This window comes from Amblyomma americanum, chromosome 2 (genome assembly GCF_052857255.1).
Source record: "Amblyomma americanum isolate KBUSLIRL-KWMA chromosome 2, ASM5285725v1, whole genome shotgun sequence".
NCBI classification, from domain to species: Eukaryota; Metazoa; Arthropoda; class Arachnida; order Ixodida; family Ixodidae; genus Amblyomma; species Amblyomma americanum.
In genome coordinates, this window is record NC_135498.1 from 16,627,356 (window position 1) to 16,642,282 (window position 14,927).

The following is a 14,927-nucleotide window of genomic DNA, read 5'->3' on the forward strand; positions in this document are numbered from 1 at the left end:
TTGGTTGTGGTGGCGTGCATGTCTCGCTTAGAATGCTTACTTCGCCAAAGCCCGCCTCTCCGAGCTCGAACTACTTGACGTGGCCACCAAGATTAGTGGTCGGGCATCTTTGCACGTCCCATCTTTGTTAATCTATTACTTTTATGCATGATTTTACGGAAGAAAGAAAAATAATCAATGGATTTGTCTGAGGCGTACTCGTGGCGTTGTTTCCACTGTTGTATCTGGCGCATATCGGCCTATACAAATAGAAAAAAAATACATGGCGTGCTGCCGTAATACAGAGATAGAAGAAAAATTTCTAGTTGATGTTGTATTTTCGTCTCGCAGAAAATTAAGCAACATTTGCCGAGCTGTGCAGCGGAAGCGAGAGTCCCTACTAGGATGGAGGATTGGTAGTGTGGTTGTACCACAGCACACACAGAGAGGAGGGTTGAGTGTGTCGAAGGTGTAGTATACAAGATCCCTCTTTCATGCGGTGGGTGGTATGTTGGCCAGACTGGGCGATGTCTAAACGAACGGCTGAGGGAGCATTACAATTCTTTGGACAGGGCAGCCAGTTCGAATTTGGCGCTGCACTGCAGGCAACCTAAGCACACGTGCGCCCCATTGCTTCATCAGACATCCGTCATCTTCAAACATAAAGATCAGATAGTAAGGGAACTAGTAGAGGCATATCATATTGACAAGGGGTGTGCAGCATGCATTAGCAAGCCCTCATTATCATTGGCTAACCACGAAATCACCTGTTTGGAGCATGCATTTGGAGCAAGGTAGATTTAATGTGTTCAGTGATGACGCAGTGTTTCTTGAATATTTTTTTGTTCTGTGTAGTGTTTGGCGGGAATAGTATATGTACACACGTGCGTAATAAATCACCAGTTGAAAGTCAGCGCTCGTGTCGTCGTGTTTGTGCCGTCCTCGTGTTTTTTCCGGCCTGTTTTACCATAGATAGAAGGGCACCTTCAAGCGGAGAGAGAAAAGAGAGTCAACATAGAAAGTAGGCGTCCTTGTGGAGAATAACGGTGCCGTCAGAGTAAGCTTACACCCCCAGTGGAGAAAACGCCAACATATCGCCTACAACGAAAATGGCATTTTTCTGGGCCAGTTGGTATGAATCCATGATTTGGGCCAGCATGAACTTTGGGACACAAACGAAGAGAGACACGTGGAACACGGAACACACTGCCGACTAACAACTTTAATGAAAAGGCGCGGAAATATATACAGTGGTAAAGGTGGAGAGAAGGATGGAGAGAAGGCAAAGCGCATGGCGAAAGAAGGCCGCAGCAAAAGCAAATGTAACAACAATCCTTAGAACAGATGACGAGACAGCCGTTACCGGGAAAGCGAAATCACTGAGCCCCCCACAATCTTAGGCCGCGTTGCAAAACTGTGCGCACGTGATGAGAACCAAAGCAAGATCGAGAATCAGTTCTAAGAGTAGTCACAGGATAAGATCTAGGCCACAACAAAGACAGTGAAAGAGCAAAAGCCGCGTCATAAAAACAAAACACGAAACAACTGAAAGAATATATGAATGAAAAACCCGCAAGAATTCACGCCAAAACAAAGCTAGAAGTTTAACATGAAGATGGACATGAGGCTGCGAAATCATGAAAAGCTCCTTCGCCTTCAGGTGAGACGAGAGTTGAATAAAAACCAAAAAATGCCAACACTAACACGGCTAAAACAGAGCTAAAAACCTGAAGTTGAATTTAAACCAAAATGCCAACAGTGACACGACTAAAACAGGGCTAAAAACCTAAACCATGATGTGGGAGATAAAAAAACAAAAAGCACAAACACAGTGCCGAACAGGACGGGCGTATAATTTGGCTGGTTCATGGGACAGGGCAAACATCGTGGAGGAACGTTTTTTCTTTGGTTGAAAGCGCAATTGACGGGGTGCTTACGCAGTCCTTCCCTTTCTTGTGGATGGCTACAGCTTCGATGATTTCCCTGGCCAGCCTATTTTTTTTTCTTCCAAGGATCTAGATGTTGTCGAGGTTGGCCGTGCATGGGTGCTTAGGCTGGCGGCAATGAAGAGCCAGGAAACCTGATGTGGCAGTTGCTCCTAATGAATTTGCGTGTTCTCTAGCTCTTTCATTGACGCACCTGTCCAATATAACATTTACCGCATGCGACAGGGAAATGATAAATTACACCTTCGTCGCAATCTGCGTATCTTGTCTGGTGGTCTACTGCGCACATCATCCTTCGCTCTTCGTTGTTAACTTGGCGGCACATCTTGTATGCTTTGTTGGGTGCAGAGCAATGCACCTTGACAGCTTGTTTTGCGGCGATCTTTTTGAGGTTGTGAGTAAAGCCGTGGACGTAGGGTGAAACAACCATGTTCTTGCTGGTCCACGTTTCTTCCCCCGTGGTTGCAGATTCCTTGCGAGGCAAGCGGTGAAGCAGCGCCTCGCTTACCGTGATCAGCATTTCTTGGGGGTAACCAGCTGCCCTTAATCTAGTGATCTGCTTCGAAAAGCTGGGGCCCATTTGGTGCGGGCATGATTTTTCAAGCGCTGACCTCAGTGCCCCTTTCGCAATTGCCCTCTTGACGGTCTTAGAATGAGCTGACTCATGGGGAAGGAAACCTTTGTTGCTGCGAGGTTCATAGCGCCAGCACGCATGTCCTTCTTCGAGCATAAGCCGGAGATCCAAAAACCTAATTTGGTTCCCCTCGGGGAGTTCATGGGTGAAAGTGAATTCGGGCATGCTTTCTTGAAATAAAGTTAGCATTCGTCCTACAAAGTTGCACTCGGCGGCTTCATGAGCACTTATTGAGCAAGAGATTAGAAAGTCGTCCACGTACCGAAAGATTGTGGTCCCCGGATAGCCGCGTACGATGCTGTCGATTTTCCTATCACAAGATGCAAGGTAAAGTTCGGAAAGGTATGGTGCCACCTTCGATCCAATGCAGATACCGCTCTTCTGTATGTAGTGTTTTTGATTGTGGGCTACAACTGTCGAATCAAGGTACACCGTCAACAGTTCAAGGAAGGTGTCCGTTGAAATGCCGGCTGAATTTTGAAAGGAAACAGCACCGTCTTCTTCGATGGTGGATCGCAAAACCGACATGAGTTCCCGATGAGGAATGGCATAGTACATTTCTTGGATGTCGATGGAAAAGCTGTACGATATCTGACTGCTTTTTTCTTTAAGAAAGGCGGTCAAGGCGAGCGAGTTTGGGATCCTGTAAGGATCATCGAGCCGCAGACGTTTCAGCTGCTTTGCCAGGAAATCAAATAGACTGATCTGCCATGTGGCCCTCTCAGAAATTATGGCACGAAAAGGAACGCAGTCTTTGTGCGTTTTTGCAGTGAAAAAAAAAACCGCAAGCTCTGCATTCTTTGTTCCTTTGGTTTTCGCGCATAAACTGCTGAGGCCTTCCCTGTGTAGAATGGAGAGGGCTTTCCTTTTTGCTTCTTTGACCTTCTTGAGGTTAACAGAGCGAAAGTTTTTTTCCCTGGCTTCGTTGGTCTTCACTTGGTATGTCCGGAGGTCAGAAACGACGAAACCTCCCTCTTTGTCAGAGATACAAAGCTTGAGCAGTGTGTTCCGTGTTCCACGTGTCTCTCTTCGTTTGTGCCCCAAAGTTCATGCTGGCCCAAATCATGGCCTACAACGAACATCGCAGTTCTGCATTAGTTGAAGAGGCGGGCATATACCTATGTACGATGTCTGTGTGGGAAGTGTGCCACCAGATTGTATAGCTCCGAGACCTCCGGTTGGGCTGCGCACATCATTTGGGCGTCTGCAGCGAATGAGGACCACACGGTTATATGGCGGCTAGCCACAGCACGGCGCATACATGAGCCGCCTGTCGATCCCGTTTTCGTCCGCCCCATTGGCTCTGGCGAGACGCCGCTGGGTGGCGCATGCGGCGTGCAGTGCTGGCATCGCATGCAAAACGACGGTGGGTCCTCGCATTTGCATCAAGTTCTACTCCCGGCTGGGCATTCATCGTAGGAAACTTCAAATGACTCGTAAAGCTTTCGGAAACGATTCCGTTAGTAATAAGAGTGTTAAAGTTCTGGTCTACCGATTCAGGGTTCAGGGATGCATCATTCGATAGGTTCAGGATAGGTTCAGGAGTTTAGGTAGAATTGCATAAGTTCAGGTAAGGTGATAATAAAGTTTCGGCTGGTTTTGGATTGAAGCAGCATAATTTTGGTATCGCTGAGAAAAGAAAACCAGACATATTTTAGTAGGCAGTAGATATGTTTTAAGTGGCATGCCTGTTTCGGGAGGCCTTCCACATTTAAGGACTGTCCACTCTAAAAATGTGAAACGGGGCAGGACAGCAATAAAAAAATTGCAGTCAGGGAACTAAAGGTGACCTTGGGACTTCGTACGCTATAACACTTCTGAAATTTTGAGAATAGATTCGAGCACGAGATGTGTGGCGGCAAATTTCGTCCCCCGACTTTTTAGCCAGAAGCAGAATTTTTCACTGATGCTGATAGGACTTGCGGGAAGCTGCTGATAATGAGCCAGATTTTCTAGAACAATTATGAGAGGAAATCAGCTGTGGGTTTACTGCTACAATTCAGAAACGAAAATCATCTGGTGGAAGGTAACGCGGTTATCGCGTCAGATTAGTCTGACTAACAAGGCAACGTCGGCGATTTTCTTTGATCACGGCGGCGTTGTCTGTTGTAAGCAGGCTATATCAGGTCCGTCGGTAGACAATGACTATATTACTTACGCTTTCTTATAGGCTTAGAACTTCTGCATGCGATGTGAACGTTTCATGTGGAGGGCAATATATTTTTGATTAACGAGTTGACAGATGACAACGCGACATCGCCATTCTAATGGAATAGTCTACAGGGCGCTTGCAGAGAGGATGGGAGGAACACTGGATTGAATGTGTGCGAGGGGTACTTGAAGATGAACGAGGCGCATAAGTACCATAAATTGTCTTTTTTTTTCTAAAGAAAAGGTCTGTTACTTTTTGGAAGAACCTTGTAAATTTGAAAAACGATTCTAAATTCCATAAGCAACCGATCCTAAAATGCTGCAATCTAGATAAGACAAGTTTTCATAAATGGGCAGCCATATGAACACCCATGTGGCGAGAGCAATATAGTGATGCCTATACTTTCAGCGTCAAAAATCGCCCCACTTCCTTCTTGCGTTGGTATACTTCCAACGAAACACGAAAAGCAAACGGATAAGAAAATGAACGGCGGAAAATAGTGACTATACACTAGCCAAGTGGAAGAAGCTGACGGCTTCAACTTCACGAGGTCGGCTTCAGCCTACATAGATACAACCTTAGCCTCACGGCATGAGGCGATGTTGAGGTGAGGTCTGCAGATGGTCGACTTGATGACATTATTGCCTGAGTTGGTGGCTGGGCGAAGTTGGCGCTAGTGAGGTCGTTTAGCGAAGGTCTAAGCAATCGTGGCCGCCTGCCCTTAATCAGCGGTCATCCGCGGCTGCAGTTATCGGTTGGGAAAGACCACGCGGCGAATACCATTTGTCTCAAATTTCAATACACAAAATTTCTTAAACTTCTCGAACAGGATTTCTTTAACGCGATAGCTTGTAAGAAGCTCGTGTCGCAGAAAATCCGGCGTCGCCATCGGCATCATTGGCATCGTTGACCGTGAGCGAAAGAGCTACGAAAAAATTCCCAGAGAAGTAACCTAGGAGGCAGGGGGGCCACCCAGGCCACGTGACCTTGCGGCGTCATGAAGACCTGCCCATCGGATTGTGAGCAAACTGACCATCGTGGCAGGTGGCAGCTAAATTAATGGGAAGAGCAGCCTGGATCGCACAAAGCCCACCGATGGCAGCAACTGCCATCGCACCACTGTTTCAGGTGTGGTATGAGAACCCCATGGATCAACGGATGTAAAGTAGAGAATGACGAATTCTGCATATGTGGGAATTAACCCATTACGCTGTCGTGTCATAACCTTATGATAGAGCTTAAGTGCCCCATTCATTTTTTTTTTACAGTCAGAAAGATCAGTTTCAGTAGAGATAGCCATGCCTTCAAGTGCGGGCTAGGTGACGTAAGGATTTCCTCCGTCCCGCCATTATTGAGTGGTTCTGCATCGCGGTTCCCAACAGACGCGGATCAGCTCCGCGGCGAAGGCAGTGGTCGGAGGGAATTACTGCGACTGCTGCAACAGAAAATGCTGGCATTATCTATGTGATATGCTTCGCCGAGTGAAGCCATCCTCCAGGAGCACCACTCACCAGCCTCCTCCCCACCACACTTTTCTACCTAGACGGATAACAACCCAACCACCGACACCGTCGACGTACCTCCCATCCTCACCTCTACCCACTCCACCCTCCAGAAGCTCCACCCAGTATCTGTCTACCCAACTATGCCCCCCAGAAGCGTCACCAACCATAGCCCACCTTCCTCAAGGCCTCCACCAACTATACCACTCTAAACAGAAAGGAGTAAAAACGGAGTAACCTCACCTTAGCACACTCTCTTTTTGTGCCAGAGGACATTTCACTCGCGTTTTATTCGCATATAGGCGTATCGTTTAGGGTGTAGGAGCCCCGCAGCAAGGGAACGAAAAACCGACGGAGGAATCAAATTCAAAGGCGCAGTGGGATAGCCAGATGCCCTTCAGCAGTACAATTAACCCACCAGCCACCTCACCCATCCACCACCGCCCTCCACCCACCTAGTGAAATCGACACACACACACACACACACACACACACACACACACACACACACACACACACACACACACACACACACACACACACACACACACACACACACACACACACACACACACACACACACACACACACACACACACACACACACACACACACACACACACGCGCACGCACACGCGCACACACACACACACACACACACACACACACACACACCCACACACACACACACACACGCACACGCACACGCACACGCACACGCACACGCACACGCACACGCACACACACACACGCACACGCACACGCTCACGCGCACGCGCACGCACACGCACACGCGCACACAAGGGCTGCAGCACTGTTTACGGAGTGAGCCATGTCTCGTTGACCTTCCCAGTGGCATGCACGGCGGTCAACGGGCCCCTTGCCTTTCAAGTTTAGAGAAACAATATCTGCGGGGTTGAATACGGCGCTGTCGCGGCGCAACAATATTTCACAAGTAATAGAGCACCGGAAGAAGCATTGGTTGCGCTCGGAAGCGAACAAATCAAAAGGTAACAAAAAAAAGAAGAGTAGCTCCTGGACGACCGGGACGACGCGACGGGACCGCGCGACTCGTGCGTCGCGGTCGCTTCCGGCGGCGAAGCTCGCGGAGGGCGCACTCTCAGCGGGCGCACTTCGCCGCCGCGGGGGAGCGGACCATCGGGAATGGGCGGCGGGTCGGCTTTTTCCCGGTCGGCCACGCGGGAGCCGCCGCCCGCAGCTGACGGCGACTCGCGTCCGAGGCCGCCGCCAGCACGAGCAACCATACACTGTATTGCCTACGGCTTCCCGAATCAAATGAGAACGTCGCTTTCAGCGATGCCATGCTGCATTCGCTTCTTTGTGGCTACTGTACGATTTTGCTTCAGTTTGGCTCGCGAGATAGGCTGAGCGCCCCTCTCTCCACGACTTTGGTAAGTTGAAAAAAATCGCGATCGTTTTTACGGCTTCGCAGGAAGCCAGCAGCTTCATCTTCGATCGTGGCAACCTTTCTGATGGCGGCTCTTGACGCAGATATGCGTTGACACCGCGCCTAGAAATGCTAGCGCTTGCCTTTCTTTGCACGCGACATTTAGATTCTTACGTACGATGAGGTCGGAATAATATCGCAGTAGACTAAAATGAGTGGGCAAGGAATGTAGAAATCGGTGTATCCTGTCGCATGCGCCACTTTTCATGCATATCTGCATGCCTGCAATCTTGCCATGCTTTCAGAAGACTTTTTTATCATCCATATAGGAGGATAGTTATTGAGCAGGATCACGTAATGCAGGTAATCCTTGCAACCAACAAATGCATGGCGACTAATCGTCGCCGCCCTATACCACAACCCCATTAAATGGTTACGGCTGCCTGATTACTTCCGGCAAAGACGCTTTACAAACTTCACCATATTTATAAGATGCAGGGTCGAACGCAGTTTGAAGGTGGTCACTTCAGGATTAGCCTATACGGAATAAACTACTTAATCCGGTTTACTTTTGTACAAAGGCTGAAAAAAAAATACATGAGCGTAGCCGGCCGGAGGACTCGTTTTTCCGTCATAGTCATTTTTATTGCAGGCTAAGTGACTCTCACGCCAGAAAAAAAAACTGTTTGAGCCGTTTTAGCCGAAACCAACGTGATAACCTTCAAATCGCTCTAGACTGCATCCTATGACGAGAGTCATGCCTCCTTGTGATGCCTTCATGAAAGAGAGAACTGTACTTTGAAATTGGGCCAGTCTGCTCGCTTGTCGCTTATGTTTTGTGACGTGCACGACCAAGTGTCTTTAATATTTTAATATTACTCCGGAGCGTATTATCAACATTTAAGTATACTGCGTCTCACTCTACAGGTACAACTATTGTTAAGTTAGAAACCCACGACGCCGATGGGTCGTTCTCCCCCTTTTTTTTCCGGGAGCGGTCGTCTCTGTGGGAAGTAAATGGAGGGGAGTTTACCGAGAGGCGCAACGCCCGCGCTTGGGGTGCCTCGATGCCGGCTACCCGCGCTAATCCTTTCGGCTCTTGCGCCGACTCATCCCCTGCTGACCGGCCGTGCACGAGAAGTAGAACAGTGACAATGCATCGCGCGTTTCGGACGCTGCCCAAAGCCGTGGGAAATGGGGAGAACGATCCCGAACTGCCTTGTCAGAGTCGCAGGGGGCCAACGACCTTTTCCCGCTGAAGAAATTCCTTTTGCTGTCAGCGGCGACGGCAAAGCCGACGCGTGGGCGCCTCGATGGGGCCTCGATAGGTTGCACCTGCAGCGAGCTGAGTTCGCGAAACCACGCACCATGCACGTTCCAGGAGGTGCGGGGTCCACTGGGTCGGGCTCTGGTGAGCGCTGGGCTCCGCCCACTTGTATGTACGGTGCCATTGCACTGCTATTGGTTCAAACTGGGCGAGAGCTGGTTTAGTAAAGCTCCGCCCAATTATCGAAGGGTTTAAAACCCGCTGCAAACAAAGGCTTTGAAGGAGCGCGCTGAGTATGTCTCGGCCGCTTTTAAACAGCCTTTTCTTTAAACTGCCTTATTCTCACCTGCCTTGTATTTTGATCCTGTCTTTAATAAATAAGTTTTGTCTTACGAAGTTGGAATTGCTGCCCCAACCGGCAACGTGTCGCCAGACGAGCGGACGAAGACCTGAAGGCTCTTCGTACTGCTAACCACCGTGTATATTCGATCACCGGCCAGCGTGCCATCATCATTCACCGCTCGCGACGAGCAGTCGACCAGCCCAATACAACCGGCCATCCCATCAGAGAAGGATTGATTGGAACATAATAACTGGTACCGTGACCAGGATTTGTCTGAGCGGCTTTCTGCAGAGCGGTTGGAGGCAGTACGTTCCTGGTGAGAAGTCCCGGCGACCAAGGTCCAAGTGAGGCCATATTCTTGCGAGAGGCCTAGTGGTCAAGACTCCACGGCAGTGCCGAAGAGCGAGAGAAGCGGTCCGACGGAGCGGAGCGCTGCGACTTCAGCGGCACCTGCGGCTGGCGACTTCACCGGCCTGGAGGACGTGACGGGCCCGCAGTGAGTACCGGTGGGACTCCCACCCCTTCTGCCACCAGCTGAACGTGGACAGCGGAAAGACAGACGACCGACGGGCACACTCTAGAAGACACTCCGGTCTTTCACCGCTCTGAGTCTGTGCAGTGAGGACATGCAGTCACAATGAAACTCGACCGACAGCTGTACAGCAAATCCGGAGACGCGCGTCAGTCGGTCGTGATCTGTCACGCAAAACCGTGCATGGGGCTGGACTGCTGCGTGCAAGCGTAGTTTCGTCTTGACTCCTCAAGAACTCGAGCCGTTAGAAACAAGCGTGTACAGTCATATGCATACTCAATATAAGAAATGAAAGAAGGATAAATAATAAGGACGAAATCTACTACATGGAAGCTACACCGCCAAAGGTATACTATAGCAGCGGAAAAACAGCCCCGAACACGCTATATATACGTCGCGTGTAATTGTTCTGCCGGAAATCGGGGACTGTTTCTATTGCTCGAGGCACGCACACATGTCGTGGCGGCGCCACTTCCAGGCCGAGTGGACACGGCCATTTAGCAGATTGAGAGCGAGCACGCGCTCCGATATGCTTCCGGACCACGCTGAAGCCAGAGAGAGCAGGTCATGGGAGAGCGAGGAGACCATAAGAGACCATTGAGGTGGCGAGGGGGGAGGGGGCGTAACGTTTAATGCCGCTGTTTCTTTCTGGTGACGTCCAGGGGAAAGGTATACAGGAGCAGCTATAGCCCCTCTTCCGAGTTCAGAATGAAGAACAAAAGCTTTGGGACATCATTGAATTGTACAGTGATGGTGACGGGGAGAAATTAGACGTGATCGCCACTGCATGCGGTTGGTGGGAGGGACAAAATATTTGCTGTAAAAATAATGAAGTGGTGGACCTCCACCAGCCGAGCCAGCGACTCCGAAAAAGTTTGTAACAAAAACAGGAATTATATTCGCGAACCCTTTCAAGTGCGTCAGATCAGCTTGTCCATTAGGGAGTATTAGCGCAGCGTACACCGTCTACAGCACCGTTTACCACGGAGCCAATACGCATGCGCAATGGCGCCGACGGGCCAGGTGCAGGCACCTGGTACCACGTGCCCGTGCGCATTGGCGGCTGACGCCCATGGTGCGAGGTGGCGGTATGCTCTGCGCTATAACTCTCTATAATCATATAAGCGTCTCGGTATGCGCTACGCTATAACTTTCTATAATCATATAAGCGTCTCCCCGCCGTGGCGGTCTTGGCTCACCTCTGATCAGTTGGCTGACCAACTAGCACTGGGGAATCAGGCGCAAGATCTAGTGCAGTGTTGTAATAGACTTCGATGCTATTGATTGGCTAGAGTCATAATCTATACTTGGTTTTCGTCATCACCATCACCCGCCTGACTTCGGCCACTGCAGGGCAAAGGCCTCTCCAATATACCTTCAGTTAACCCTGTCCTGTGCCAGCCGCCGTCATACCCCAGCAAACTTCTTAACCTAATCCACCCAGCTACTAACTTACTGCCGCCCGTATAGCTAGGCTTGCCTTCTTTTTGAATCCATTCCGTTAACCATAACGACCACTGATTGTATTTCCTTCGCAGCACATCTCCTGTCCAAGTTCATTTACTCTTCTTGATTTCGATTATACTCTGTTTTCGCACATAACAGGCAACGCTGCGGAGGCTGCGGAAGTAGTGCGTCCGCGAAGCCATATTACTCCGCCACGTATCGTTTGTTCTCGAAGCCTCGGTGGGTGTTTTGACGAAAGTAAACAGTATAAAGCGAAATGGTAACATTGAAAATCACGGTAGAAGCTGTGAGACGCTTAGTGTTAGGGCACTCCGGCTATAATTTTCACTGAGTGTGAACTACTTTCTAGGCGCGGATTGAGTAAGAGCGATTGGACCTACCATACCACCATATGACACTGTTGCTTTTCGCAGTCTTGATGAGTTGCAGGACGAAAATGTGGCGAAAAGCAAAACGAAGTGCACGAGGTTGCCACTCAAGGCACTCGAGATTTGTCAGAACCAAATATGCCCGTGCTCACATTGGGCGTATAACCTTTTGAACGCGGACTGTGCCTGTGCTAACAGGCGCACTACTATAGCTTTGACAGCGTTGCCTGCTATGCATGGAATGCAGAGGGGATGTAATTAACACGCGCTTGTTCCCTGACCCAGTCTGCTCTCTTCCAGCCTCTGAACGTCCCGCTGCGTTCTCCTCAATTTAAGCGGAACCCTTTTCGTTAGCCGCCACGTTTCTGCTCCATAGATGAATACAGGTAACATAGAGTTGTTATGTATCTTTCTCTTTAGGGATATTGCTAAACTGTCATCATGATTTGAAAGTATTCCTGCCAAAGGCTCTCCAGCCCATTCATATTCATCTAGTTATTTCACTCTCTTGGTCTTGATTTGCATTCATTACGTGCCCTAAGTGGATGTATTCCCTTACCACTTCCAGCGTTTCGCTACCAATCGTAAACTGCTGTCTATACTTTCGAGACTGCTGCGCATTATTTTAGTTTTATGCATATTCATTTTTAGACCCACCATTCTGCTTTTCCTGTCTAAGTCAGTGATCATGTTTTGCAATTTTTATCCCCTCAGTGACTTAGCCAGGAAATGTCATCAGCGCATTGCAGGTTACTAAAATATACTGTCTGTTAATTAGCTCTTATCCCTAACTGTTCCCAAACCAGGTCTCTGAATACCGCCTGTAAACAGGCGGTAAATAGCACTGGAGTGACTGCATCTCCCTGCCTAACATCCTTCCTTATTTGAATTGAATTTTATTGCTGACTATGGAGGACTACAGTGGCTTTGCAGCAGTCAGATCTAACTTCCAGTATTTTTACATAAGGCTCGTCTACACCGTAATTACATAATGCCGGCATGAATGCTGATGTTTCGACTGATTCAAAAGCATTCTTGTGATCTATGAAGACTCTATACAGAGGTTGGTTATAATCTGCGCATTTCTCTATCACCTGATTGATAGTGTGAATATGGTCCGTTGTCGAGTAGCCTTTACGAAAGCCTGCCTGGTCATTTATAGTTGATTTTAAGTCTAAGCTTTTTCTGATTCTATTGGCGATTACCTTACTAAACCTAAATTTAAATCTTGGCGTTGTGATTGGCTTAGTCGCTGGCGTCTGCCCGTTATGAAAGCGCGAGAGCAGACGCAATCATTGATCTTTATTATAACTATAATCTTCCGCGCGCAATCTGGTCGCCTTGGTTTCGATCGCGTTGCAGTAGTATTCCATACATCGGTACTGGCCACTCTCCCATCCGCCACACAAGCTTGTAGCGGCAGGCTGAAATATCAGATCTCGAGCTTTGAGCCCTGCACTTCTCCAAGTTTTTAACGTACTTGCTAATACAGCCTGCTATCTGACTAATAAAAGGACTAGTACAGAAATGTATTAGTCTAAAACAACTGCTTATTAGACTAACGAGGACACATGTACACCATATACAAAACTGTATTAGACTAGTAGGGAAACTTATACTTCAAATACTAAATTGAATTTGACTAATATATAAATTCATACACCAAATACAAAGGTGTATTAGACTAATACAAATTTCTATTCGAATTTTCTTTAGGGCATGTACAGTAAAAGCCGGAGAGTAACCCCCCCCCCCCCCCCTTCTCTGCCTATGAGGATTCTTTGTTGCCTGACAGTGGCCATGACAGTCTATGCATTCTGACTATAACGCTGCAGTTTGGGATTGTCAATGTATTTAAACATACGGCAATAAATACTCATTAAATGCCCTGATGTGACCTGTCATTTGCAGCGGCTGTAATTGTGTCTTCTAAGCAACGTGCCGCAACAGCGCTGGAGGTGCCAAGTGCAATAATATTCGGTGGTTTGTGCAGCTTTTGAGGATTTGGATACAGTCGCAAACTGAGCCCGAGCTTATGTCTTATCCTTTTATTGAGGATGTTTGCTCTGAGCGTCGGATACTGTATATGTGCGTATGAATAAGTGGAAATGTATATTAGAGTCAAAAATCATTCGAAATGAAACTGATATTCGCGGTGATCAAGGCCTGGTAATGAGCCTGCAAGCAAGAAAATGACGCACTCCCTGCCTTTGATTTCACAGAGGAAGCTCAGGCAATGTCGCGGAGTTCTTTATCGTTATTCTCCAGGTTAACAATAAGTATCCACAGTATTAAAAAAAAAACAATAACGCGATGATTGTTCGTCAATGAGAGCATCTCGTCCACCGCTGTGATTAATCCATTAATTAACACGCATTGAAAGCGTCAGATAAAAGTTACGGATTTTCAGGTCTTTATCATTGCTCCTCGATATCAGAAATGTAAAAACTTTGAGATTCTTTAAGAAAAATTAATTGCTTAATATTTAATTTGAGCTAGTTTTTATATCTGAGGGCCTAAGGTCCACAACGCCATGTGGTAACACGCAGGTGCATGCAGGAATTCAACTGAAAAATAAAAACTGGTGTATCATCTCTGAATGCGTTATTACGACCGCATAATTTTTTTTTGTGTTAGTGCTAGCTTTTGCATGAATTTATCTTTTCGCGGTCCTCTGGCAGCTTACACTTTGGCCTTGCATTGATAAACATGTTGGAGAAGAGCGTAACTTGAAATATGATAGCAGTTCAAGTATGCATATACGGGCAGAAATTAAAAATTCTCACATTTTTGCACTCTGTATCATATATGCAACGTCGTGCATTGAAAGGTTACGCGTGCATTTGAGCTGCCCTGTGCTTCAACAACGTAATTTAAGGATTAAGTACAGAGTTTTTGTTTTATTAGTGAAACCGGCAAGACATATCTGATGTGAGCAACGCCTACATGTTTTTAGCCCGCTACGTACCGACTGGTTAAGTTGTTTAAAACCGACAGCTGTTCTGCACCTCTGAACGGCTCTTTGATGATATAGTTGGGTTTATTACGGCTTCTTGAAAACTATGTGGCCGCCACACTATATAGCAAGAACTCCACCTCCTCAACCATTGGATTATGAAGGAATGCGTATTTAATTGCAATAGTGGGTTCGATAATCCAGCCTTGAAGTCAGAAAGACATCGTGTCTCGCAGCGTAAAATCGCAGCATTTCGATAACGAAGGAGGCCAGCTGCGAATCCCCATGGTCTAATCCAGCTGGCCTGCCTTGCACAGAATGAACTTGAGCCAGTGCTTTCCGATATATGGCTTCCTTTTCCAGCATTATTACG